We start from the raw sequence: 26159 nt of genomic DNA, 5'->3' as shown, positions 1-26159 counted from the left end.
GAACGCCATCGCCCGTTCGGCGCGACGCGTGGCCCGTTAGACAATTTAAGGAAAGGACACCTGTCTCGCATATCTCGGCGGACACCCGAACCGGGCCATTAGAGAAGGAAATTGAAATGAACAATTGCTTTTAAGGAAAGGAAATGATGCCTGTCTCCCATTTCTCGCTGGACACCCGGATCGCGCCGTAAGGGAAAGAAAAATTGATTCGATCAATCAATCAGTCAATAAATAAATAAATAAATAAATAAATAAATAAATCGATCAACCAGCCAACCAACCAATCAATCAATAAATTCTTAACGCTATCGCGTTAAAATCACTTCCCTTAGGGCGCGGTTCAGGTGTCCACCGAGATGCGCCATTTTTCGCTCATGGCCAAAGACGCCGACACCGACGACATCGGCTTTTCTGCGACACGAGCTCCTTAACGCGATAGCGTTAAGATGTCTCGCGTTTTGCTGGGATCACAACACAAAGAGGAGGGTCCTCATTTTTTTAAGAGACCCAGGCATTCAACATGGTTTTGTTTAAAATAAGTTTTATTCGTGGAATAACTAGCGGTTTAACAAGCAGTTGAGCAAAGCCATCGCCACTTCGGTGCACTGTGAAACTCAGTTCTAGGGACCATGGTCGCATCCAGGAGGCGCGTACTGTGCGGCCAAAAAGAAGCTCCGTTTCCTGTCGATAAGCGGTGTTTCGCTGCTGTTTCGGTGCTGGTGGCTTCGTCTCAACGGCATAGCGCGCTGCAACACTGCGTCGAGCACAGGATCTCGGCTAAGAGCTGCATTTAAAATACGATTCCTAAAAGAAAAAGTCGATGCTGGGTGGACAGGCACAGTACGAAGCCGAATTCAAATCGGTTAGCCTTGTTGTCCTATAGGCTAGTGTAGGGCCTAGTGCAAATTCGCGAAGTATTTCACACGGGGTACGACATCCAACAGGGACTTGTGCGTGCTGCCAACGGCACTTCAATTGTGCCAAAGGTGCGGTAGGTTTGGTCTTCGCGCTTCTTCGTCAGGCCCTATTTAAACGATTTTGGCCCATGGTGGGGCTGAGAATGAGGAAAGCAAGAAAGCTTTATTTATCAGCAGAAGCCTAACTGGGTTTGGTGCAGGAGAAAGCTCTCACCTAAATCTCTGAAATAGCCCCTGGCTCTGCGTCAAATACTGCCACCTTAACCCCGTAAACTTTGTGTTCTTACATCTTTGGTTACAGGCGCGAAAACAGACACAACACAAGGCAGAAAGACGGGACGGAGCGCCACTCACAACTTATTTATTTGAAGGCAACACAAAAAATTATATACCATCTTACACGCAAGGAATACTATCATCCTCAAAGTTGATATGACAGCGAACGGGTGAAAAAGGTATTCTCACTCACAACTGATTTATTTGAAGGCAACACAGAAAAATATATACCATCTTACACGCAAGGAATACTATCATCCTCAAAGTTGATATGACAGCGAACGGGTGAAAAAGTTATTCTCAGCCTTATACAAAAATATGAACGTGTCGCTGACGCACATGCTTCCTTTCTTTGCAATGTAAAAAGCTTCGATTAATTCCCTGGCGTGTTTATCTTTGCTTTTTGATAGAATTCGCGCACCTTGTGGCCTCCGGCTTCGCATGCCTTCTCCGGGAATACGATGATGGAAGCGTTAGTGCCGCAAAAAAAAATTACACGGGGCGTCAGCCCTCGATGCACATATGCGCTCGTTATACGTCATGACTCCTCATTCGCTAAAGTGGCTGTATTATTTTTTGGAATCAGATTAGTGGTACGCTATATGCCTGCTTATATGGAATAGCTGGTGATGTTGAGTTCAATGCGTATCTTGGCTGAGCGCCCAGCCTTCTGACAAATAATATCGAGCAGAAAATTATGTATTCCGCACTTTGCCTTTGGAGTCACTTACATCTCTGAAAAATTCATCAACCTGCGGAAAACGTCTGACGGTATCATACTGCATCAATTTTATTTTTCACTTCCACAGTAAAGCATAATCAATTGGTCCTACAGCCTTCGCTGCTGCGTTCAGTCTTTCAGTATATTCAGACTTCATTAACTTTCGCATTTCTTGTTTGCATATTCGAAATACGTGATCTGTAAAATTGTGCCAGACATAGTCGACCAGAGTTTGGTTCCGATTGAAAATTGTGAAATTCTCGAAAGGCGGCGACGATGTCGTCTTTACGATAAATTCTGTCACAAAAACGTCGCTGAGCACCAGGCGCGTTTCCCCTGCAACAAAAGAGCAATGTTAAAAGAAAATATGCGACAGAGCAGTTTGTCGGAGTTAAATATGGAGGTTTAAAGCGCGTTCACTATTTCCGCCTTCGGTGTTCTCGTTACTGACATCGGCAGTCTGCGAAAACTCGTTGCTTGTACTTCATAGCCAGTTCGCACATTCTAAAGAAATATGCCGCAGACTCCACTAAGCAACTACTAACCAGACACTTGCCACACAGACCACTGCCTTTTTAATAACTGGAGGTAGAAAACCTAGAACTAATGAAAGTTACTACCTTAAGGAGCTAGTCAAAAGCACTGGAGTTACGAAAGAAAAGCGTAGTAGTATTTATTAAGAAAATGGGTAGAAACCGTTTTCACAGTGTTGCTACATTTTAGAACGATGTGTTCGATTGCCTTATGAAATTTGTGTACACACTGGAAATATAAATTAGTAGACAGTTTGGCATGTCTAAACGCGGAATGCAGCGCAGTAGCACTAGCTAAGGTGAGGAAACAAGGTGCTCACGTGCTAAAGGTATTTAACCTAAAGTTCTTTACCTTAAAGGCCACCGATCTAAAGGTCTTTGCCCTGATGGCTTTTACCCGGAAGGTATTTGCCTGGAAGGCCTTTACCCCGGTGAAGGCCTGTCAAATGTACACACTGGCAGGTTGCCTACGATCCTGTGGACAGGTGGGCCGCCTGCCACGAAGCAGTCTTCAGTGACCTATCTACATACGCCCGAAATCAAATATAGGCCTAGTAGTGATACTAAGATAAAAAAACTGCATGTTCAATGCGACTAGTGCCGGACACCAAATCGAACTACTAGGGTATGCTGGTCGTAAATCACGCCAGTTTGCGTAGACATACCGGGCAGTGCGCAAATCATGCGAGGCAATTGTATCGAAGAAGCCCACCGGACACACGCAAAGTTTAATAGTGCATGAAAAACTCATATCAGAAAGAGTAACACAAGCGGGACACGCGTACTGCGTTTTGCAGGGTTATATATTTCTGACACTTATATGCTCCGTAAATCTGCCTCGCAGTAACGGGCTAGTGGCTCTTGCCAGTTGAGTTAAGAAACCAGCCTTAATTAGGAAGCCGTGATTGTAAAACAAGTTAGTCTACATAACCACACGACGCTCAACAGGTGTTAAACTACAATATCATTTTATTCACACTGCAGCCTGTGTCAATTATCGTCTACGACTTTGTTTTAGGGTTAAACGAACGGTTACAAACCAGATACTAATAACGGCAGCAAGGGCTGATGCTTACTAATTACCTTAAAGAGGGCAGTAAAGATTTAGTAAAACTGTAGTAAACTGTATTGAGAGTTAGCAACTTCTGCAGTTACTACCTTTTTACCAACCTGTCTTTTAAGAGGCACGGTGCCGTGGTCTCTCTGCCGTAGAAAACCGATCAGACATAAAACGTTTTTTGTCCAGTGCTTGGTATATGAAAGCTTCCGCTCGTTTCGACGCGTATAATGGGAGCACGAAATGCCACATAATGAAATATTTGTCCTACTCACCTGTCGCAACCGGCCGGAATGACTGAAGAGCAGGAAAATTTAGAGCTAGAAATGCTTCGTTAAAAAACTGCCGTGTTATGAGCTTCTTGGAAGATGCGCAGCCAATGCGGTGCGATTAGAGGGGCAGGAAAACTTTCTTATTTTGCAGTATACTATGTTTTATCACTTATTTCGTTTGTTCTATTTCCCTATAATGGCTGAAAAAATAACAGTTCGGGAAAATGAATGGAAAACTTGACGCCAGTGGCTCGTGCTGTGAGCTATGTGCGATGCTAGAATAATGTTATGTGCACAATTATTACATGAATTAAAGGGCTTATTTTACAGTAGTAGGGTGGCTACGCAGCGACGAACGGAAAGATGCCATATTAAAAATTTTGCTTTTAGAGCTTCATAAATACTCACCTAATAATAACAAGAAGAATGGATGAGTATTTGAGCCCGGTGGTGAACTGCTTCAAGGTCGTTTAATGTGGATGACATGGCGCGGATTCAACATTATGGAACATATTATAGCTTAGATCGAACGAATTGCTTGTAGGCGAGAATTTCACGCGAAATAGGGCGAATCAAAGATGGCATTCAAGGAATCAAAGTGCTTTGTTAGCCAATCATACTAAGTATCAACACGCGTTTTTTTGTTAGGTCATTAGATTATGTGATGCCTAATTATTTCAAAAGGGATACGGATGTTATGAATGTACAATTTGCGATGAAGTAATATACATTATAAATGAGCATTTTTATTATGCGGTTTTGAGGCTTGCTTGTAAGATTATTCTTCGCAACCAGGATTTTCACATTATCATGATACTTCAATGTAATTGCGCAGTTTACAAAGTAAACTGTGCCTTTTGACGCGCTCATTCATTTTAAGTGGACTCACTGGCAGCATAGCCAATTTAGATAAACTTCAATCAGACGTCTCACTGCCTATTGCAGACGTAATTTCCAAGAATTTTTCATGTTTGAAATGTAACTGCACGGCTCCGTTCCTTCGTCTCTTCTTTGCGCTGCCTACTTGGCTAGGGTGTGAAAACGCATTTGATGAAGCTTCGTCAAGTTGTAATTACCAATTAAGCAAGAGAATAACGCACCTGAATTCGTGATTAGGTCGAAATTCGCTGAAACATCGGCAGGACTGGTCCACCCTTCGCCATACGGTTCCATTAGTGCAGTGACGTTAAATGTTTCCACAACAGGTCTGCCGTAAGAAAGGTTGCCTGTGTAAGTTGCAAACGAGCCAGCGATGGGCAGACTGCAGAATACGTGCCCCCGCACATTGCGCCGGAAGTCGCAAATATGGACGTTGGAGCTGTGTGCGAGAGCACCCTTCATAACCAGCGTCCCATCGGTCAGGTTGAATCTGTACTGTGTGGCACGGTCGGTTTTGTTGAACGGGTCTCGAATTGAGAAATAATCGTCTGGCAGAGGTGGAAACGACTCACGCCGGAAAAGTTCACCTAAGATCTTGCGCATCAGAGATTCCCTGTACTGAACACCTGCAAAAATGAAAACGACAGCAATGCCGCGCTGGAAATTGAGAGCACTTTTTCTTTGATACTGCTCTGATATTTAGAACTACTGAGGAAGTTATGACAGTGCTACATTTTTGCTGCTTCAACTTACAACTTGTATCTGGCAGTATCACTGTTATATTTTAGCATTTTTGTCCACGAATATATTATACAGTTGCATTAGAAATTTGATTGCTTCTATAAAAGTAACTCATATTACTACGTTGAGACAGGAGGCGGTTTCAGGCAGTGCAACTTAATTAGACTGCCGGATAAAAATGTCGGGAAAACTACAATCCTGGGTATTAGGAATGACCAGCGCTGGTGAGTGTGGATATGCTCGTTGACAGATGCAGTACATTGCCATTGTCCAGTGACTCCAAGCTCAAAGGACAAAAGCAGAAAACTACTCATATCAGCCCCCGATGCCCTCACTTGCATTACGTCACCTGAAAAATCGCCTGAGTCGCTTTGGGACTTTATACCCCATAAACCACAATCTGTCTCGTACGTCCTACAATGGTCGCCACATAACCGATAAAGCAGGTCCTAAATAGCTGTGCTCTAAAATCGCCGTCGGGTAAGAAATTCAAGCGTCCCGAACGCAGTCGCCTTTGTGCACGGCAAGCGGCCTTGCCAAGTCATAGTCAACTCGACACGATTTTTCACTGTTGGCCATTTGTTTTCATCGCTCCTTGTTTCATATGTTCGCAGGACTTGATAGAGATGAGCATAACTGTCGTGCTTGAAGCCGGCAGTCAAATGGTGATCGCCGTGCTTTCTTTCTTTCTTTCTTTGGCGTGTTCATTTCGCATCGCCCTAAAAAGGCAGGTGGACGCTGTAACCTGCATGTCGTGTTACTCGCCCAATCAAGATTTCCTGCCGGATTCATGTTGTCCAGACACGAACAGATACACAAAATAGTAGTGCCGTTCACAAATTCTGTGGCCTTAGGCATGTTAATAAGTATACTGAGTGCTTCAGAAATGTAGTTTAAAAATTTTAATGCCTACGGCCTGTCGTACGTTGTAATCTGAACATACTACTTTTGGATAATTAAAGTTCTTTACCCAGACGATTCAACATGCCTGGAAACTGCAGTAGGTCCCCCGAGGATAGCAAGTGTTCTATTCACCCACCCCAAAGAACTGATACCCGATTTCAAGAAGTCTGATATATTCCTCCGCTGCTCTACTTTAGAGAGCCCGAGCGACCGTGGAAGCGACCGGAGTCCTGGACTATGGACACCTCCTTTTATTGGTAAAGGGCTGGCACTTAAGTCCAGTTCCCACTCCGCCTTGTAAATAATAATAAATAAATGTTTTTGGCAACCACCACCTGTGCGGAAAATTTTCTGCATATACACCGTTTATAAGGCAGGTAAAATGAACAATATCCTGTAGGCGAAACGCATGCAGTAATTTTTTTCGCTGGGAACCTATGCGAAAGTTAACAGGACACAGGCGAAGACGACTCTACAAACACGTGCTGACAACACTGGTTCAATTTAGAGACAAGGTACATTCATGCTATAAATGCGCATGCCCAGGACAATGCAAACAATGAATGCAGTATTATATACCTCTGCTATGAGCGTTATCGCAGGTTTTTAATCAGTGTTACCTCCAGCGTGTTAGCGCGATAATAATGAAAATTTATTTTTCGGGAAAAAAAATGGCGCAGTATCTGTCTCATATATCATTGGATACCTTAACCGCGCCATAAGGGAAGAGATAAAGAAGGGAGTGAAAGAAGACAGGAAGAAAGAGGTGCCATAGTGGAGGACTCCGGTATAATTTCGACCACCTGGGGATCTTTAACGTGCACTGACATCGCACAGCACACTGGCGCCTTAGCGCTTTGCCTACATGAAAACGCAGCCGCCGCGGTAAGATTGACTTCCGCAGTTTTTTTTACCAGTTTTAATTTTTACTTTATAGTGGTTTTCAGAAATGGCCCTGCCTTAAACTTTTTTCGCGTACCCTTGTCTTGCGCAATATGATGCCATTCGTACCTGGTGTGCAGATAACACGAGGCGCATGAGCTTGCGGCGTGTGCTCAAATCCACCCCTTTCTTTTGAATTTTCCAGTGCCTCCGAGAAAGAGAATGCCCCAGCACTCCTCATGTGTTGCGGCTGCCTCCTGGCCGAGTGCCCCCACAGCTCTTCGATGTCCTTGAGGCGCATGCGGCAATCCTTGCTGCCGACCATGTGGTCGCCTCCGCATAGGAGACATTGCGTGCTGCATTGGCATCCCTCCACTGGGTTCTTCACTCCGCATGCTCAGCAGGTCTTCGCCTCTGGCGTCAGGCAGATGTCCGAGCGGTGTCCTTGCGTTCCGCATACGTAGCAAAATTGTCTGGTTTGTCTGTAGGGGTAGGTTTTGTACTGCACTGATCTGTAGACGACCAATTTGGGAAGGATGGGGCTGTCAAAGGTAAAGAGAACAGCAGCAGTAAAACCGAGGACGGAGCCGGAGCCGCAGGCGACGTCCCAGGTGGCTGAACTGGGAAGGGGAACGAAGCCGCGCACAGAGCCGGGGCCGCAGCCAGGCAAGGAACCAGGGCCAGGGCAGCAGCCAGTCCAGGGACAGCTCGTTTCCACCGCTGGGGGCACCATCTAACGTCAAGGGCCAGAAGCAGCAGCAGCAGCCACAGCAGCAGAAGGGCAGAGTAAAGGTGAACAGAGAAGCGGGCCCTCCCAAATCGCTGTTTCCGCACTGAGATCAGTATAACAGCAATAATAATAACAACGAAACGGAAGACATGAACACCATGAAAAATTAGCTAGAACTACGTCGAGAAGAACACAGGCAGCTCAAAGAACGCGTAGACGATCTCATAAGGGAACTGTAGGCGCAGAGGACAGGTAGCCCACTGCGGTCGCAGTCCCCACCAGTAATGGAGCAACAGCCACAGCATCCAGAAATCAGCTTCGAAAGTCAGATGAAAGTGTTCATGCAGAAAATGCAAGAGCAGATGGACCAAATGAAACAGGAAATGACGCTGCAAAACCAGAAAATGGCGATGCAGGATCAAAGGTTCCGAAACTAGATGGAAAATCAAAACACGCAGAGAATTACTAGCGAAGCCAGAGACAGGCTTTATCAAGAGAGAAGATTCGGTACCGAAAATCAAAGCACGACACAAAGCAATGATAATTCATAATAGCTGGACACGACACATTAGAGATCTGGCGTTGGAACTGCAGAGGCTGCCACAACAAACAAGGCCTACTGCAACAATTCATAAATTCGCAACAATATTCTGCCGACATAATAGCACTGCAGGAGACGAACACCGTGCCTACGCTTAAGGGACACACGCACCAGGAAAGGGTCGCACGGCTACACTCGTTAGCAAAAAGTTAGTCAACATAGCACACGATGATGTCCCGGACACGCGGATAGAACATACCGTGACGGAAGTAATACTCAAGAAAAAGAGGAAAGAGAAAAGCACATTCGTTAAAAATCTGTGTAGTCAGCCGCGGCAGAGAGACGGAGACTTCCAGAAACTGTTTGCAGAGGAAAGCAAATTGGCAAAATCTAATACTCTGCTGATAGTGGAAGATTGAAACGCCCGCGGACAGAGCGGAAGATATCAAAGAGACAACAAAAAGGGGGCGCAGGTCAGCGAGGAAACCACAAATTACACCCTCCTAATGGATGAAAATCATCCAACACGCCTGGGGAACAGCGTTAGGCCCGACACATGCCCTGATTTGAGGTACGGCAGAGGAGCAAGTTAGGCCACGTGGGAAGTGACCATTATATATTAAGAACGCAAGTGTCAGCAGAAAATGTCAAGCGCAAGATTGGAACAACCCGAATAATAGACAGGAACACCTTCCGAAAGGACTGCAAGCAAAATGGAAGGGGGATAACCTGCATAGAAGACTGGTGCAGGCATCTGAAAGACATAGAGCAGAGATACATTTAAGATTGGACAGAACGGAACAAACACCGGAGGTGGATTCACGGCTCCTCAGTCTTTGAGAGGCAAGACGCGGACTCACCAGAAGGTGAAAAAAGCAGAGACTAAACAGGAAGCTAAGGAAGAAGATTGCAGAAATCACCAAAGAGGCAGAGGAGTACGCTGCGAAACTTGCAAGACATCTGCCAACAGTTTAGCAGCTCGCTAAACGGCACCTTAAGCATAGCAAAAATGTGGCGTATCCTCAAAATCTTAATGGACCCTACAAAAACTAATTCGGAGAGCAACAAAGCCATTCAAACAGTAGCCCATGAGCATGAAGGAACAAACGAATTGCTTTTGGAAAAAGTCCGCGTCAAGTCATACGAAGCAGAAATACCCAAAATGTACACGGGTGAATACTGCGGCCGGGAAAAGCCAAACCTGGACAGGCCGATTACCAGAGAAGAGGTCTTTGCGGCCATCAAGGCATCAACCCGGAACATAGCAAAGGGCGCAGACAAGGTTAGGAATGCTTTACTCCGCAATCTGAGTGATGAGGCAGTCACGCAGCTGACAGATTTCCTCAATGAGCGTTGGGCTGCAGGAAGAGTGCCGAAAGAATGGAAACATGCGGAAGTAGTAATGATACCCAAGCCTGGGAATAAGCTAGAGGTAGAAAATCTCCGACCGATATCACTTATGTCATGCCTTGGCAAGCTTTTCGAAGGAGTGGTAACAAGAAGACTGCAGCAACATATGGAAGGCGAAGATCTGTACCCCCGCACCATGTTCGGATTCCGCACTAAATTATCTACACCACACGACCGCCTACAGATCAAGGAAGAAGTCTTCAGCAAGGTGGTGGTGGTGGAAACTTTATTACCTACAGGGGAGTTTAGGACGCGCAGGTCCTTGGGCCCCCGCACGACCCCACTGCACTCAAACGTTCATGTCCCGGAGGCTCATAACGCTGGCAGCCCGGCCTGTGGCGATGGCTTGCTTGGTCGGGTCCTCGGAGCGCAGTAGGGTCTCCCAAGCCGCCTAAGTGGTAAGGTGCTCCAGTCCCCGCGGTGGAGGATCCGCCGGGCAGAGGTAAAGGATATGATCGAGAGTGACTTTGGGGTGGCGGCAGAAGGTACAGGAGGGGTTTGTGTGGACTTGGTGATAGCGCGAGCGTATATAAGGGGAGGGTAAGGTGCGTGTTTGGAGACGCCTCCAAAGTTTCTGATGATAATTGTCGTGGGAGGGATGGGGTGGGGGGTTCAGCCGACGCTCGGCTTTGCAGGCCTGCGTCAGTTCACTGAAGGAATGCATGCTCTCCCGTGAGAACTCCAGATCGGAGGCCGCCGGTGCCGGGTTGAGAGAACTTTGGGCTAAAGCGTTGGCAGCCTCGTATCCGGGATTCCCGGAGTGGGCAGGCACCCATATGAGCTCCATGTGGCGGGGCGGGTGTGCGGCGAGGGAGTTCAATATGCGAAATGCAGGGACGTGAACTTTGCCGCGGGCGAAATTTAGTATGGCAGTTTTAGATTCCGATAGTATATACTGGGCCTCCTTGCGCGTGATGGCTAGGGCAATAGCGGCCTCTTCAGCCTTCTTCGAAGTGGCAGTGGGTGATATGTGAAAGGTAGCAATCGGTTGTAGGAAGGGGTTCGTGATGGCTTCAACCGCGTTCTCGCCCGTGCATGCGGCATCCATCCAAACGGCATCCGGTTCCATGCCATAGTGTTTGTGGAGTGCCCGTGCGCGAGCTCTGCGGCGGGGTTCGTGGTAGGTGGGGTGTATATTTTTAGGGGGAGGTTTAATAAGTAGTTCGCGGTGAATGTGGTGGGGGACCGGGAGCTGTGTGGGATCCGCGGCTGGTATTCTGATGCCGAGGGTGTGTAGGATGTGTCTTCCGGTGGTGGTTCTTGCGAGACGTATGTATTGTGTCTGTCGGTGGGCCTCGATAAGCTCACTTATCGAGTTGCGTAGGCCTAGCTGGAGGAGTTTTTCGGTTGAGGTATTTAGGGGTAGGTGTAGTGCTGTCTTAAATGCTGTTCGGATCATGGCATCCAGTGTGGAGATTTCTGTGGCCTGGAGTTTCAGGTAGGGGAGCGTGAAGAGAAAGCGGCTGAGGACGAAGGCACGAAGGAGACGACATAGGTCATGCTCCTTCAAGCCCCGGTGATGTCCTGAAACTCTGCGGAATAGGTGGGATATTGACACCGCCGTCTGCTTGAGTTCCCGTTGTTCTGCTTGGGTTTTTCCGTTGTTCTGGATGTGGAGGCCCAGTACCCGGAGAGTGTGTAGCTCCGAGATGTACCAGTTTTCCAGTTTGACGGTTATGGGGGCTGTGGGGCAGTTTCGGGTTGTGGGGCGTAGTATGAGGAGCTCCGACTTCTCCTGAGAGCATGAGTGTCCGATACTCCGCGCATGTGTTTGGTTGAGGGTAGCTGCCAACTGCAGAGTATTCTCTATGTCTTCATCACTGCCATGGTGGTCCATAGAGTGATATCAGCATAGAGTGTATGCCGAAGGTGGGGGATAGTTTGTAGTTTGCGGGCAAGAGGGATGAGTGTGACATTAAAGAGGAAAGGGGAGAGGACAGATCCCTCGGAGGTTCCAACCCCACTAAAGGTGTATGGATGGGATGTGTGGGGATCGAAGTGAATTTCGGCCATGCGGTTAGTAAGGAATGCTTGAATATAGGTGTACATACATTCACCTATGTTCAAAGGGGAGAGCGCCGCCATGATCCTTTATGGTCTAGGCGATCAAATGCTTTGGAGGGATCCAAGGCGAGGAGAGCTTTTTTGTGGCTCGGTATGAGGCGGTCAAAAATATCCTGTGTAAGCTGGAGCATGGCGTCCTGGGCCGACAGGTGGGGACGGAAGCGCACCATGCTGTGCGAATAGAAGTCTCGCTCCGTCATGTGTTGGGTGAGTCGGGCGAGTGCGACATGCTCGAAAAGCTTGCCCAGTCATGATGTGAGTGAGATGGGACGAATATTTGCTGGTGTAAGGGGTTTGTGGGGCTTGGGTATGAATAAGATTTTGGCGTTATGCCAGGATTGCAGAGGGGTGCCCTCCTGCCAGCACGTGTTGAAGTACCCCGTGAGCTGGGCCAACGACTTATCGTCCAAATTGCGGAGCATGCTATATGAGATACGGTCAACTCCTGGAGTGGAGTAAGAGCGGAGAGTCAGGAGTGCCGCTCTGACTTCTGTTTCCGTAATCTCCGCGTTGAGACGGCATTCGGAGTGCCGGCATAGAGCGGCAGGCGGATTGAGGTACCGGGAGTCGTATGTGTGTTCCTAAGCATGTCGATGAGTGTGTCGGGAGAAAGGTTGGTCCTGTGTATAAGGCGTGTGACGTGGTTTTGTGTGGCTGTTTTCGATTGCGTGGGGTCAATTAAGTGACGGAGGAGTTGCCAACCGCGTTTGGAGGACAGATTATCTGCCATACTGTCGCAAATCTATCCCCAGTTGGATCGACAGAGCTGCTCAGAGTGCTCAGTATTTTGTGTTTGCAGTGCGGCTAGCCGCTTTTTAAATGTCCGATTGAGCTTTTGCCCTTTACAGCGCTCGAGGATGCTATGGTGGGACTCCCATAGGTGGGCCAGGCGAGTGTCGAGGGTGGGCGTATCTGGTGTGGTGTCAAGGGTTCCAGTGTGCGCGGAGACATCGTTCATGAGTGATGCCACCCACTGGTCGATGACTCTAATGGGGGCGTCAGGAAGGGCCGCCCGTGTGGCGCTGACCGCATCCAAGTTGGCGAGTTTGTGTGTTAGCTGAAGGGTCGTTCTTTGTACAGTACTGTAACAGAGATGATGTAATGATCGCTGCCTAATGTGTGATGAGTTGTGTTCAACGTAATACCCAAAAGGTTGCGGCTCAGTGTCTAGTCCGGGCTCGTGTGCGCGCTGACACTGTTGCCAATTCTCGTGGGAGTGTTAAAGTTGTTGTGCATTGTGAGGTGGAGCTGTTGTACCAAGGACCAGAGTCGCCTTCCTCGTCCCGTGGTGGTGCGGTAGCCCCAGTCAGTATGCTGACTGTTGAAGTCCCCTCCGATAATGAATGGGTGCTTGCCTGCAATACGATGGAGATCGCGCTGGAGCGTTTCCAATGAAGCCATCGGATGAGACGGTGTGTGATATATATTTGCAATAAACATAGATGGTGTGAAGTGTGAATCTGGTATGATTTCTGTGATCACGCAGGGCGTCTCGGTGGTGATATGCGTTTGGTGTGTAATGGAGCGATGTATGAGTGTGGAAGCCCTGGGTGTATTCGTTGCGTCCGAGTGAGCGGATATGTAGCTGGGAAGTGTTGCAGGGACATGTGTGTCCTGAAGGAGGAGGATGTGGGGCGTGGGAAGTGTGGGGAGGAGGAGTTGGAGGGGTGCGCGTTTGCCCCGGAAGCGACGGCAGTTCCATTGCAGAATTGATAAGGAATTAGGTGGTCGCCCCGCCATACTGTAGCTTGGGTGGGGTGAGTCAGGTGGGTTGGGTAGGGGGTTCTGTGGAGTATGTGGGCGGGATTGAAGAGGGGGATTGGGCAGGTGCAGTGAGGGAAGGACCTGCTCTATTGTTTGGAGGCGGGTGTCGTACCGGGCGAGGCTCATCTCAAGGGTATGCACCATGCGCGTAAATGCCGCTTCAATTTGTTGCTCGAAGCGTTCGGACAGGTGGTCGACGAGGTGATTAAAATTTGCCTCTAGACGCGCGCTTATTTCGGCGGGCTTAGCGTCCATGCAGGCCTGTAGGAATTGAAGGTCAGTTTGGGCGACGGGGGGTTGCTCTGTTGTGTTTTTTCTTGGGTAGGGGTGAGGTGGGGCTTGGGAGTCCAATTGTTCCGTCTTTTCAATGGGTGTTTGAGGTAGTAGCGTGGGTTGCGTGGGAGGGACTATTGGCGGAAGCGGTAGAGGGGTAGACGAGGGGGTCTTTGATGAGAGAGGTAAGACGACTCACCTCCTCTCGCAGGGCCTGTAGCTGCCGGTCACGGGGGTCCATCTGTGTGGACGGGGGGGTTGAGGGCTTGCTGGTAGCTTTGAACCTGTTGCCTTCTACTCTGTCCAAGAAAGTTTTGGAGGTTGTTGGTCCTGGCGGCGACGAGACGATGAGCGAGACTTGCTGGAGTGACGAATGCTGGCGTGGTCCGCGTCTTGCTCCGGTGTGCGGGAGGTGTGCGATTGCGGTGAAGCGGACGGTGAGCGCCGTCCCCTCGCTTTGCAACCTTTAGTACCCGTCATGTGGGCGCCTCCACAGAGTATGCAGGCTTGGGTGCATGTCTGGGTGTCCTCTCGGGGGTGCGGGATACCGCATCTTGGACAGTTTTGTGTACGCTGAAGGGTGCACACATCCGCGCGATGCCCTGGTTTTCTAGTTTGTGCAAGCATCAAGGTGTCCTCTATATAAAGTGCAGTTGTGGAGTACGCCTTCGTAGGAGATGGTTCGGGGCACTGGACCCGACCGGAAAGTGATAAGGATCGAACGGGTCTGTCCCATGCGGCGTGCATCAATGATGGGGATGCCAGGGTTGCCCGTGATGAGGTCTTCAAGAATCTGTGCTGGGGTTTCTTCCCAGTAGGCGTTAGTGATTACCCCTATTACTGAACCATCCGGGGGGGGGGGGGGCGATGTAGGCGGTGACGGTGTACGCTTGGGTTCGAACTGAGATTTGTTTGATGGCGACCAGGCGTAGCGCGTCGGCTTGATGTGGGGTACTGATCGTGCAGGTGTTGTTTGGGGGGTGGATACGCAAGTTGGTGGCGTCCGGGTCTTGGAGGTCCTTAGCTGCAGTTATCAGGGCCAGGTGAAGCTGGCGCGGTTGAAGGTCGTTTAAGTCCCCGTTGGAGCGAAACACGATTTTGTAGGCATCCTTAGGCAACCGCGGCTGACGTTGCGACCTTTGCGCCGCGAGATGTGTTGCGCGCAGCTGGGACGCTTTGTGTACTGAATCTTCAGGTCGTGAGCCGGTGGTCGCGTTCGCCTGCTCCTGGATTTTCAGTGCTCCTTTCTGACGAGCGGGTAAAGTCAGGATATGGTTCCAGTCCCTGGGATCGTAGTCCTTCGGATTGACTGTCTCTCCGATCACGTGGACCTCCATACTGTCGATGTAGGGGAGGTCGAAGCAGCTTAGGCTTGGCGCGCAGTGGCGCGAGGCCTAGTGCGGCAGCTGATTGGCAAAGGGCGGTGTTCGGCCCGTGGGCCCACTTAGGGGTGACCGACGGCCACCAAATTTGAAGAGATGGTAGCGCTCACCTTTACGAACGGTGCACTGAAGAGAAAGAGATGGACACTGCGTGGGTCGTGGGTCATCAGCAACATTCCATATAACGGAGAGGACGTGTTAATGGCCCTGGATTTCAAGGGCGCATTCGACAACGTTAGCCACGCAGCCATCCTGGAAAGGCTGGACTGTCTAAACAGCGACAAGAAACTACACAGTTATGTGAAGGCATTCCACTCAAAACGCACGGCAACAGTGGGATTAGGAGACCTGCGAAGTGACACACCCCCAACAAAGGAAACCCGCAGGGATCCGTCATTTTACCGATTTTGTTTAACATCGCAATGACAGGATTGGCCCGTAAACTAGAAAATATCGAAGGCATACAAAACACCATATATGTGGCGATATCACGGTCTAGACCAACCAAGGCTCGCTAAGCCAAAAAGAGGAACGCCTACAAGCAGAACAACGTGCGTAGAAGAATCCGTCAAGAACAGAGGCATCGCAGGTTCAACGGAAAAGTCTGAGCTCCTGAAAGTGAGGCAACGAAAGCGGTCGGAGGAAGACCTCAACGTCATCCTCGAAGGGCTAGAAATACCGAAGAAAGAACTAATTAGGGTGTTGGGAATGTGGGTGCAAAGCAACCAGCGATGCACACACGCAATCGGCCTCCTCAAACAAGCAACAGCGCAAGTTACCCGAATGATAACCCGAGTATCGCAAAGAAGAAGCGATATGAGGGAGGAGGACACAATAAAGCTGGTCAGAAACCTCGTGATCAGCCAAGTCACGTACTCCCTCCCTCACTACAACACCAACAAGGGCGAAAGGGACCAAGCCGACGCCATCGTGAGGAAAGCCTAGAAGACAGCCCTCCACTTACCAGCCACCACATCAACGGAGAAGCTGCTGGCCCTCGGACTTCACAACTCGTTCGAGGAACTCAAAGAAGCGTAATTAGAGTCATAAGACAGGCTCCAGCAGCCGATCACTGGCAGAGCGCTCCTCGATACTGGGGCATCAAGCAACGCTGAGAGCGGCGCAGAGAACAGCAAGTCTGCCTGATAATTTCCTCAGCACCATCAAAATAGGCTCGCTCGCCTAAAATATGGATCCAAATTTACACGCAGCTAGGCGAAACGCCCGAGCGAAATATGTAGGAAAGTACTTGGCAGTCAAGGCGAACACGGTCGACAGGGACGCCGCGATGTGCCCCCGAAGACGGCGAACAACGGAGGAAAAAATTGTCGCGACAGTTATATGCTGAGACTATAAGGAGATCACATGCGTCTTGGCAGGGGACAGCACGGTAACCGAGGGAGAGGAAATGGCTGTGGCTATAGGAGCCGCTGACGGCTATCGTGACAATACAATACACAGGACAATACACAGCAGGCCTCAGAGCAAGCCAAGTGACACTTTACTGAACTGCATGAACCGATTCCGCCAAGCAATCGTCATTCACCCGCACTCATCAACATCGCTTTTACTAATATACGGAGTATTCTACCTAAACGCCATCAGGTTCACAGTTTCATTGAAGTCACAGACGCCGATATGGTCATACTCTCAGAAACTTGGCTGCACCCAGAGATAGAAGACCACGAATTGTTCCCTTTAGGCTTCCATTTCACCACATACCGCAAAGGTCGCACTAACCGAAAAGGGGGAGGAGTTCTAATAGCCGTTCGTAACACTCTGCAGTCCTCGATTATCCGGCATGATAATATCCTAGAAATGATCTGGGTATGCCTTCACAACGCCTCCGGAAAGCTAGTGTTCGGTGTCTGCTATAGACCCCCAGACAGTCACGTATCATTCCCCGATTCCCTACGCCATGAATTAACGATTATGAGGAATGAGTATCCCAAAGCACCCATATTTCTGTTTGGTGATTTCAATTACCCACAAATTAACTGGTCATTGCTCTGGACACTAAGTTCGACACCTGCAAACGAACAGAAGCTTTTTCTAGAACTAACCCTTGACTTTAACCTTCAGCAAGTGATAACAAGTCCAACGAGAGGAGACAACATCCTAGATCTTTTGCTCACAAGTCACCCGGACGACGTAAAATCTATTACTGTCCTTCCTGGATTAAGCGACCACAACCTTGTTCACATCTCTATGACGCTACCTTTAAAGAAGAAATCACCAACCAGCAAACTGATAAAAGACTACAAAAGGGCTGATTTTGATGCTATGAACAATGATCTTGAAAAATTTTTCGACAACTTTCGTTGCACCTATCTAAATCGCACACCTAACTCGAACTGGAATTTGTACAAAGACACCCTACTACATTTGGAAAGTAAGCACGTTCCAACACTACTTATTAAATCAGATACCAAGAATCAATGGTTGAACAAACGCCTCAAGTCTCTCCTTGGCAAAAAGAAGCGCCTGTATCGAACAGCAAAACTTCAAAATAGTCACTTAGCATGGGAAAAACATCGCTTGTGCGCCCAACAGTATACCACAGAACTGACAAGTGCTAAAGATAAGTTTTACTCTCAAGATTTACTATCAATCCTTCACTCTAACCCCAACAAATTCTGGCGCATGCTATCTAATAAACCACAAGATCGCCATGTACAACTCCTAGATGCTGATGGAGAACCAATCAAAAGCGATGACTGTGCGACCGCGCTCAACAATTACTTTACGTCAGTTTTTTCCGCTGCTAACGTTACTGCTAATGAACACATTCCAGAAATCTCACTCTCAGAAATGCCTAAAATCTAAATTAACCCTGATGGTGTATCACAGCTTATTGCCTCACTGAAAATATCTACATCTGCCGGCTGCGATCAAATTAACAGTAAGCTACAAAAATACCATTTCATTGTCTAGCCAGGTACTGCATCTAATTTTTACGCAATCCTTAGATACCGGGGTTGTCCCTGACGATTGGAAAAAAGCTCAAATTACACCCATATTTAAAGCGGATGACCGCACGTGCCCTAACAACTATCGTCCCATTTCCCTCACTAGTATACCGCCTAAACTGCTTGAGCACATTATTTTTTCCAATCTTATGACCCACCTAGAATCAATGAACTTTTTCTATCCGAATCAACACGGCTTCCGGAAGCAGCTGTCATGTGAGACCAAGCTCGCCGAATTCACCCACGACATTCTACAATACTTAGATAACCTTGTCCAGATCGACGCTATCTTTCTCGACTTTTCAAAAGCACTTGATCGTGTTTCCCATAATCTTCTTCTTTTTAAGTTGTCATCGCTCGGCATTCCACAAACTTTGCTCTCCTGGCTAGAGCAGTTCCTTAAAGGACGTAAGCAGTTCACCTGTGTTAATAACTGTCGCTCAGCTTTTTCCGACGTAACATCCGGCGTACCTCAAGGTGCAGGCTTATCACCTCTTTTATTCCTCATCTACATCAATGACCTACCGATCAACATAAAATCAACGCTACGTTTATTCGCAGATGACTGCGTAATTTACAGCCCCATCCACGGCGCTAGCGCCATTGCCGCTCTTCAACAGGATCTAACCACTATCTCAGCGTGGTGTGACAAATGACACATGGCTCCTAATCTAAATAAATGCCAATCCATATCATTCTCTCGCAAAAACACAGTTATTGATAGCACTTACAACATAAAATCGGTCGCCGTCACGAGAACATCATCTTATAAATACCTAGGAGTACACATCACATCATCGCTGTCAAGGACAACACACATTCAGACCATCTGTTCCAAAGCATCACGCACACTTGGTTTTCTGAGGCGCAATCTAAAATCTGCATGACCTGAAGTAAAAAAGTTGGCATACATAACATTCGTACGTCTTAAATTGGAGTACGCGTCATCTGTCTGGCATCCATCACAATCGTATCTCATCTCAGACCTTGAAGCCATTCAAAATCGCGCCGCCCGTTTTATTACATCGCAGTACTCAAGAAATACCAGCGTAACATTACTAAAACGATCCCTCGGCCTTCAAACACTAGCAACTCGCCGTGTTATTTCCCGTCTATGCCTCTTTCACTCTTTCTTTTATCGCTCACCAAGACATTTGTTGCTGCAGCCACCCCCACGTACGTCATCCCGCCTAAACCACAGTAACCCAATCGCACGCATTAAAACCCGCACCTCCGCAATGAGCAGTTCATTTTTTCCCGCCGCCATAGTGCTCTGGAATGGCCTTCCCGACAACGTAATAACATGCTCCGATCGCCGCCTTTTCCGCGAGAAACTGGCTAATCACTTCTCATAAGCATATTCATACTGCGACACCGAAGTGCCAACTGTTCCTTGTTTTCTTTTTGTATGTTTATTTCTTGCTTTTAGTTTGTATATTATTGTACACTTTTTTGGTACCCCGTGTATTTTTCCCCCTTTCTTTCTTTTGTGTTCTCTGCTACTACCCTCCAACCTGTATGTACGCCCCCCCTTATGTAATGCCTTCGCGCCTTTAAGGGACAAATAAATCAATAAATGAAATGAAATAAGTCCTTAACAATTCTCAGAGATTCGAAAGAGGCATAATAAAAATAATAATTGGTTTTGGGGGGAAATGAAATGGCGCAGTATTTGTCTCATATATCGTTTGACACCTGGACCGCGCCGTAAGGGAAGGGTAAAGTAGGGAGTGAAAGAAGAAAGGAAAAGAGAGGTGCCGTAGTGGAGGGCTCCGGAATAATTTCGACCACCTGGGGATCTTTAACGTGCACTGACATCGCACAGCACACGGGCGCCTTAGCGTTTTTCCTCCATAAAAACGCAGCCACCTCTGCCGTAACTATATTAACGGCAGAACAGGTCATAAAGCGCTCCAAACTCTATTCCGCGCACGCCTACCCAAAGACCACATTAGACACACCATTTTCTGTATACCGGGTCACATCGAGATAGAAGACAACCAAAGGATCAATAGAGTCGCTCGCGAGTGCACTAAACGAGCACTCTTGAGCGAAGACGCGGAGGAATTTTTGAGGGTAATTCCGACGTACTCCTACATCCTAAATTATTACAGAGGGACGAGACTAAAGCATCTTTCTCCCCACAACAAATTATATCAAAAAGAAGCAGTTTACGGGCTTAAGCTGCAAACCAGAACCTTACCCATTTTACACATCCTTAGCAAAATGTTCCCGAACCAATACATACTTCTGACCATGGTGCGGTGCAACACCCGCCCTATACCAAATTACTTGGGAATGTGACAGAAATATAGCATTCCATGGCTCAGAAAATCTGAGTGCGGAGCAGTGGGAGAGTGTGCTCTCCAGCGGGAACTCAATCCCCCAAAGTGAATTGGTCATCCATGCCCAGCGAGCGGCCAAACTCATCGGTGCCCTGGAATAGGGGCGCCTACCTCTGCAAGACGGAGGGAGACATCTGCTTGAAGCTGAAGACCTCTGTCTGACCGAGAGACCTTGTTAGAGCAATAAATTGTATCCTATCCTATCCTATCCTCCTGTGTCGTCACGCGCCTTGAAATTGAAATTGGTTTGTATGAAAGGAAATGGCTCAGTAATGGTCTCATGCATCTAGGTGGACACCCGAATCGCGCCCGAAGGAGAGGATAAAAGACGGAGTGAAAAAGGAAAAGAAGATAGAGGTACCGTAGTGGAGGGCTCCGGTATAATTTCGACCACCTGGGGATCTTTAACGTGCACCGACATCATGCATCAAATGAGCGCCTTTTTTGCGTTTTGCCTCCATCATAACGCTGCCACCGCAGTCCGATTCGAACCCGGGTATAACAGCTCAGTAGCCGAGTTTCCTAACCACTGAGACGGAGTACCCGAGTACCAAACCCGACCGCGGCGGCCGCGTTTTGATGGAGGCGAAACGCAAAAGGCGTCCGTGTGCTGTGCGGTGTGAGTGCACGTTAAATATTCTGAGGTGATTTTCCCCGCATTTATTTAGAGCGCAAAGCTCAAGAGGTGATGGCAGGCAAAATCTTGGCGGCTGTCGCTTGTTAAGCATTGGGCTCTAAATTTGTGCTGTGATGTGGACAGACGGGAAAGGAAGTAACTTTTGCTAATCTATTTCCTCACTGTGTTGCTGACCTCGTCGGGTCAAGCAGACGCCGGAACTAGGCCCACGTCTTGGAGAGATTCATGCCTCCTTACATTTCATGGCATATGTTGTACCAGTTCTGTTCACATAACTTAAATGCGTAACCTTCAATTTCTTTGTTGTGTCTCGCGATCTTCCTTCTGAGGTTGCGATTCCACCTCCGCTTTTTTAGCCGCCTTTCCATGCTATGCTTGGCCTCTCACATGTGGAGCAAACGAGTGTGTGCTGTAGCCGGGGCCTTATTCCATTCTAGCGTCTTGGTCGCCTCACCAACGTGCCTCTTGAGGGCCTCCGTGCATTCTCCTAGGTTCTCAATTCACCCCAATTCCGCGGCTCCTCTCAGCACTCTTAAGTAATCCCATTCCGTCACGGCCGGTTGTCGTGCCCTGCGCATTTTGACGCCTTCTTCGAGGACCGAAACCATAATGAAGTGATCGCTTCCAAAATTTTTCTCCACTCCAAAATTTGTACCACTCTAGAACTCTTAGGTTCCTAGAGAATGTCAGATCTGGGCAGATTTTTGCACAGACGCTATTCCTCACCCATCGTGGGCTGTCCAGGATCCGTATGAAGGGTGAGCCCTAGCCTTGGGTTTTGGGTTTTTTTTTCCCGTAACCTAATTCCTGGTGTTACGCGTTAAAATTCCCTACAGTTATCAGGGGGCCATTCTCCGCTACCTTGATGGCTTTGCGTATCAAACGTCCTAATCTAATTTTTGTGCTGCCTAGGCGAGCTGTGCAAACTCAGTAAAAAATAATTTAGGGTGCTTTATTTTGCATGTCATTACCTCTAGAAATACATTTTCAATATCTAGCGAGTTTAGGTCGTGCTATATGCCTGTATGTTGCGTTTAACTAAGAAGGTTAGGGTTGATTTTACTCCTCTATCGCTATTGAACGCCTGATAACTGGTTGATTTTTCTCATTTTCCAGTTTTCTAGAGAGCAATCGCGAGGGGTGTCTCATCTATTGGTGCGAGGTACTGCTCCAGGAGCGTCCTTTTACGCTAGATCCCGCGACAGTTCCCCTGCCAAATTTGGTTCTCATTTGTGCGCCTGACCATTTTGAAGCTGCGAAAATGCCTGCTCAGTATTTTGCTGCCACGCGTTGAGGGCTACCATTTCGTTCCTTAGTGATTACCACTCTTCGCCTTGCCTTTGCACAGTACCTAGGATCGCCTGGATTTGTATTTCATATGAATCATGAACTCATTCATTTTTAAATTCTATTTCTTCAGATTTTATACTTTCATTTCCAATTCCTGAATTGGATCTGCTTTATTAATTTCGCGTTTCGCCGGGGGTGGGAAGGACGCCTCCGTTACCATCTTTCCTCCTTGCATCGTCTGTGGGCGCGGGGTGTTGCCTAATTACGGACAGATGTTTCAGGGGAGGCGGCCTCTCCGTTACGATTTTATCTTCCCCTTGCGTCAGTGGCGGCGTATGTGGCCGCGAGGTGGTTTGCGTAATTATTGACAGCTGTTGCGGAGGAGAGGGACCTGCTTTCACTGCTTCAGTTTTTCAAATTTTGTTTCTCAGATCTTAGTGATTTGACAATTCCTGTTAACTTCTCTACTGTTTTCTTTACATCCTCAATTTCCTAGTTTTTATTATAGTTTCTCTTAGCCTAGGAGACCCCGCCCTTGAAGCTTGCCCCTTTGCGGTCTTGGCTGGCGTTCCTCTTCCACGGGTTGGTCGGGTGCCTCGACTTCGAGCACCTCCTTGAGCGCCCCTTGGTGCAGGAACCCGAGGGCTCCCTCAGTGGCGGCGGAGTCTTATCCCTTAATAATAATAATATTAATTGGTTTTTGGGGAAAGGAAATGGCGCAGTATCTGTCTCGTATATCGTTGGACACCTGAACCCGGACTCCAGCTTGGGAAGGAGTCCTCTCGAACGCGGAAGTCCTCTCGTTTATTCCTCTGGCACCCCCTGTGGCTTGCAGGCGGGGCTCCTCTTTGCGCAGTCTTTCGCTCCCATTGCCGCTTCTTCACTTCGTATGGAGTCCTACACATCTCTAGACATTTTCGGTCACCCAATATGTGGCCTTTGCCATATAGCTGGCATTTCGCCTTGCATTCGTGGTCTCGTGCTGGCTTCTCCATTCCGCAGCCTTTGCATTTGTAGCCGCTAGGGTCCGAGAAGACGTCTTCCCTGTGGCCTGTGGCCGAGCCTGCCGCCTGCGGTGCAAACCTCGTACTTTTTACGGTACAGATGGCACCTTAAGAAAACCTCGTGCAGAACGATGTATCTTGGAAGTTACTCTCTTCGAAGAGGATAAGCACGGTTCCCGACTTTTTGCCGAGCCTGCAAAGGCCTAAAATCTTCGGGTTGTTGCGCCGGTACCGTCTGTACATAATTTTATCGATGGAATACTCTAGCGGCACATCGTGGATCACGCCCTTACCGCTGTCTTTCGGCGTCGCCACGTATAGTGTTGTTGCTATATTCTCGCCGTCGAACATTATGCGCGTAAGGCTCGCGTACCGCCGCTTTCTCTCCGTGTTCGTAGTGATACGAGAATCGAGTGTTGCTTCATGTTTTAGGAGACCACGCCATCCTTCTCCTCACGTGGGTTGGCCCCGCCGGCGTTTTGATTGCGTCAAATAGGCGGTGCCGTACTTGACTAGGCGGAAAAAGCAGCTGCGTAGCCGCAAAATGATCTTTTCGGCGCCATTCGGGATCCGCGTTATCTGTTGGTCAACGCAATTCGCCGACATCTTTCTGCCCGCTGGCTTTTCAGCAGCGCGTTCCTTCGCAATATGCTGCGCGCTGTTCTCGAGCGGCACAAATTTCCCTTTCTTGCTGGCGCATCCCTGGCCGGGCACATCAAATTCCTCCGTTCAGATCGGCGTTCCCTCTACCACTTCCATATTTCGAGCTTTGGTCGACTTCACGGGGCTGGGTGTGGTCCCCCGATGGGGTTGCCGCGAGCCAGGCGCGCCACAGACGGCTAGACCAAATTAGGCCTAGCTTCGCCACGTCGTCCGCCGAACACAAAGAGACCAAAGAAATCGGAAAAAAGAATCCCACCTCTGGTAGCCCTGTGGTCCTCTCGATTAGATCCGTCGATTCGACACAGAAATCAAGGTCACAAATTTGATGAAGCGCCGAAAATGACCGAAACTGGCGGAGCCTGTGAAAGGCATGTCCGCTCCCTCCGACGGCTGGCTGAGATCTCTCCCCCCCCCCCCCCCCTAATGATATTGACGAAAGGAAGGGTGCATAATTGGCTCTCTGGGGAAATGGGCGCCTCTGTCGCGCTTTGAGGTACGTGGCGGTGGTGTGAGAAAGGTGTGGGCTGCATGCATTCGCGCTAACAACATTGTGGCAGAGACGCAGCATTGCAGCAATAAGCCGCAGCGTTCATTGGGTGACCAGCCTCTCGCGATCAACCATTAATTTTTACCGCCACCTGGCAGGGTGTGTACGTTGCCTAGCCACAGTGCGGAACGCGCCTTGGCCTCTCAATGTAAGAAGCCAAGGCGCATCTACCACCCGATAGCCACAGATTTCGCTGTCTAACCAGTTTCAGCAGTGGTTGAACCGCAGCTAATTTTTTTCTGACTGGACTACACAGCTTGTCGAAAACTATAATGATGAACCAGCAGAATGAACCAGTTGGTTCCACTAAATCTCATTTCTGCCACTGTCATCATTTTAGAAATGTGACTGATCGACGGGAGTTCTGATACCAAGATTGCAACGTAGCGCCCTCTTAGGCGACGTTTACTGCCTCCTAAATTTTGGTTTCTTCTGCATTGTCATAAATGACCTCACTCATAAACTTGCCCTCGTATTGTGAAAAATTACTAGTTGGGCTCGTCACCTAGTTAATTATTAAAAAGCAGCAAGAGCGCTTAATGAAAGAAAAATGTGTCTCAAGTGCAAGGAGTCAATTCTGGTTCATGGGACTTAACGTCCCAAAGCGACTGAGGCTATGAGGGACACCGCAGTGGAGTGCTACGGTAATATCGACCTTCTGGAGTTCTTTAACGTGCACTGATTTTTCACAGTACACGGACCTCTAGCACTTCGCCTCCATCGTAATGCGATCGCAATGGCCAGGATTGAACCCACGTCTTTCGTATCTGCAGCCGAGCTCCTTTACCACTGAGCCACCGGAGGCTAAAGTGCAATGAATCGTCGCATTATCTTCAGCACAGACCCTACCATTTTCATTGAGAGAAAACACAACGCGCACTCTCTGTACTCCACAGGGGAACTGAGGTCGGGAATTTGCTCTTTTGTTTGCGTAGGTAAACACCTTTCGTTTGGTAACTGGATTTAATTATGCTGAGGATTATGCGGAAGCAGTGGGGTGCTTTAATGGGGCGCTTCTCCTGAACACATTCTTGTCATATTATTCGGAAAGTAGAAATACCAAAATTCGGTATTCCTTACCACTCGGCGTTTTTGAGGATCCCTTCACTCCTGTAATAAAACATTTGTTTCAGTGTCCCGATTTCCTTGAAATTTTCAGTTTAACATTAATAAATTCTTCATGACAGCCTCCATTAAAAGCTGCAACATCAATTTTCTCAACAATAAACAAAGTATTGTAAGGCTCTATTAGGAATTCGGCTCTAAAAGCACTGATTTCGCCTTGGTAAGGACCAGTCGTTCTCTACCACTGACATACGCATGCATGTCACAGTGGAACACGCATGTAACGTTAGCATC

At 48.3% G+C, this 26159-nt stretch overlaps 1 protein-coding gene and 1 long non-coding RNA gene across 3 annotated transcripts in view; both read right to left on the bottom strand.

The window, feature by feature from the left end:
* Nucleotides 1-26159, bottom strand: part of LOC144100528 (uncharacterized) — an 83758-nt gene that overhangs the window by 37434 nt on the left and 20165 nt on the right. The gene's annotated exons all lie outside the window — the stretch shown is intronic.
* LOC144100529 (uncharacterized) lies at nucleotides 1495-25914 on the bottom strand. The gene is made up of 3 exons (XR_013307708.1): nucleotides 25881-25914; nucleotides 4877-5281; nucleotides 1495-2250 (listed from the first exon to the last, which is right to left on the bottom strand). It is a non-coding gene; the product is annotated as an uncharacterized LOC144100529 (long non-coding RNA).

This window comes from Amblyomma americanum, chromosome 8, assembly GCF_052857255.1.
Source record: "Amblyomma americanum isolate KBUSLIRL-KWMA chromosome 8, ASM5285725v1, whole genome shotgun sequence".
Taxonomy (NCBI): domain Eukaryota; kingdom Metazoa; phylum Arthropoda; class Arachnida; order Ixodida; family Ixodidae; genus Amblyomma; species Amblyomma americanum.
This window is presented reverse-complemented; position numbering and strand designations above follow the sequence as displayed.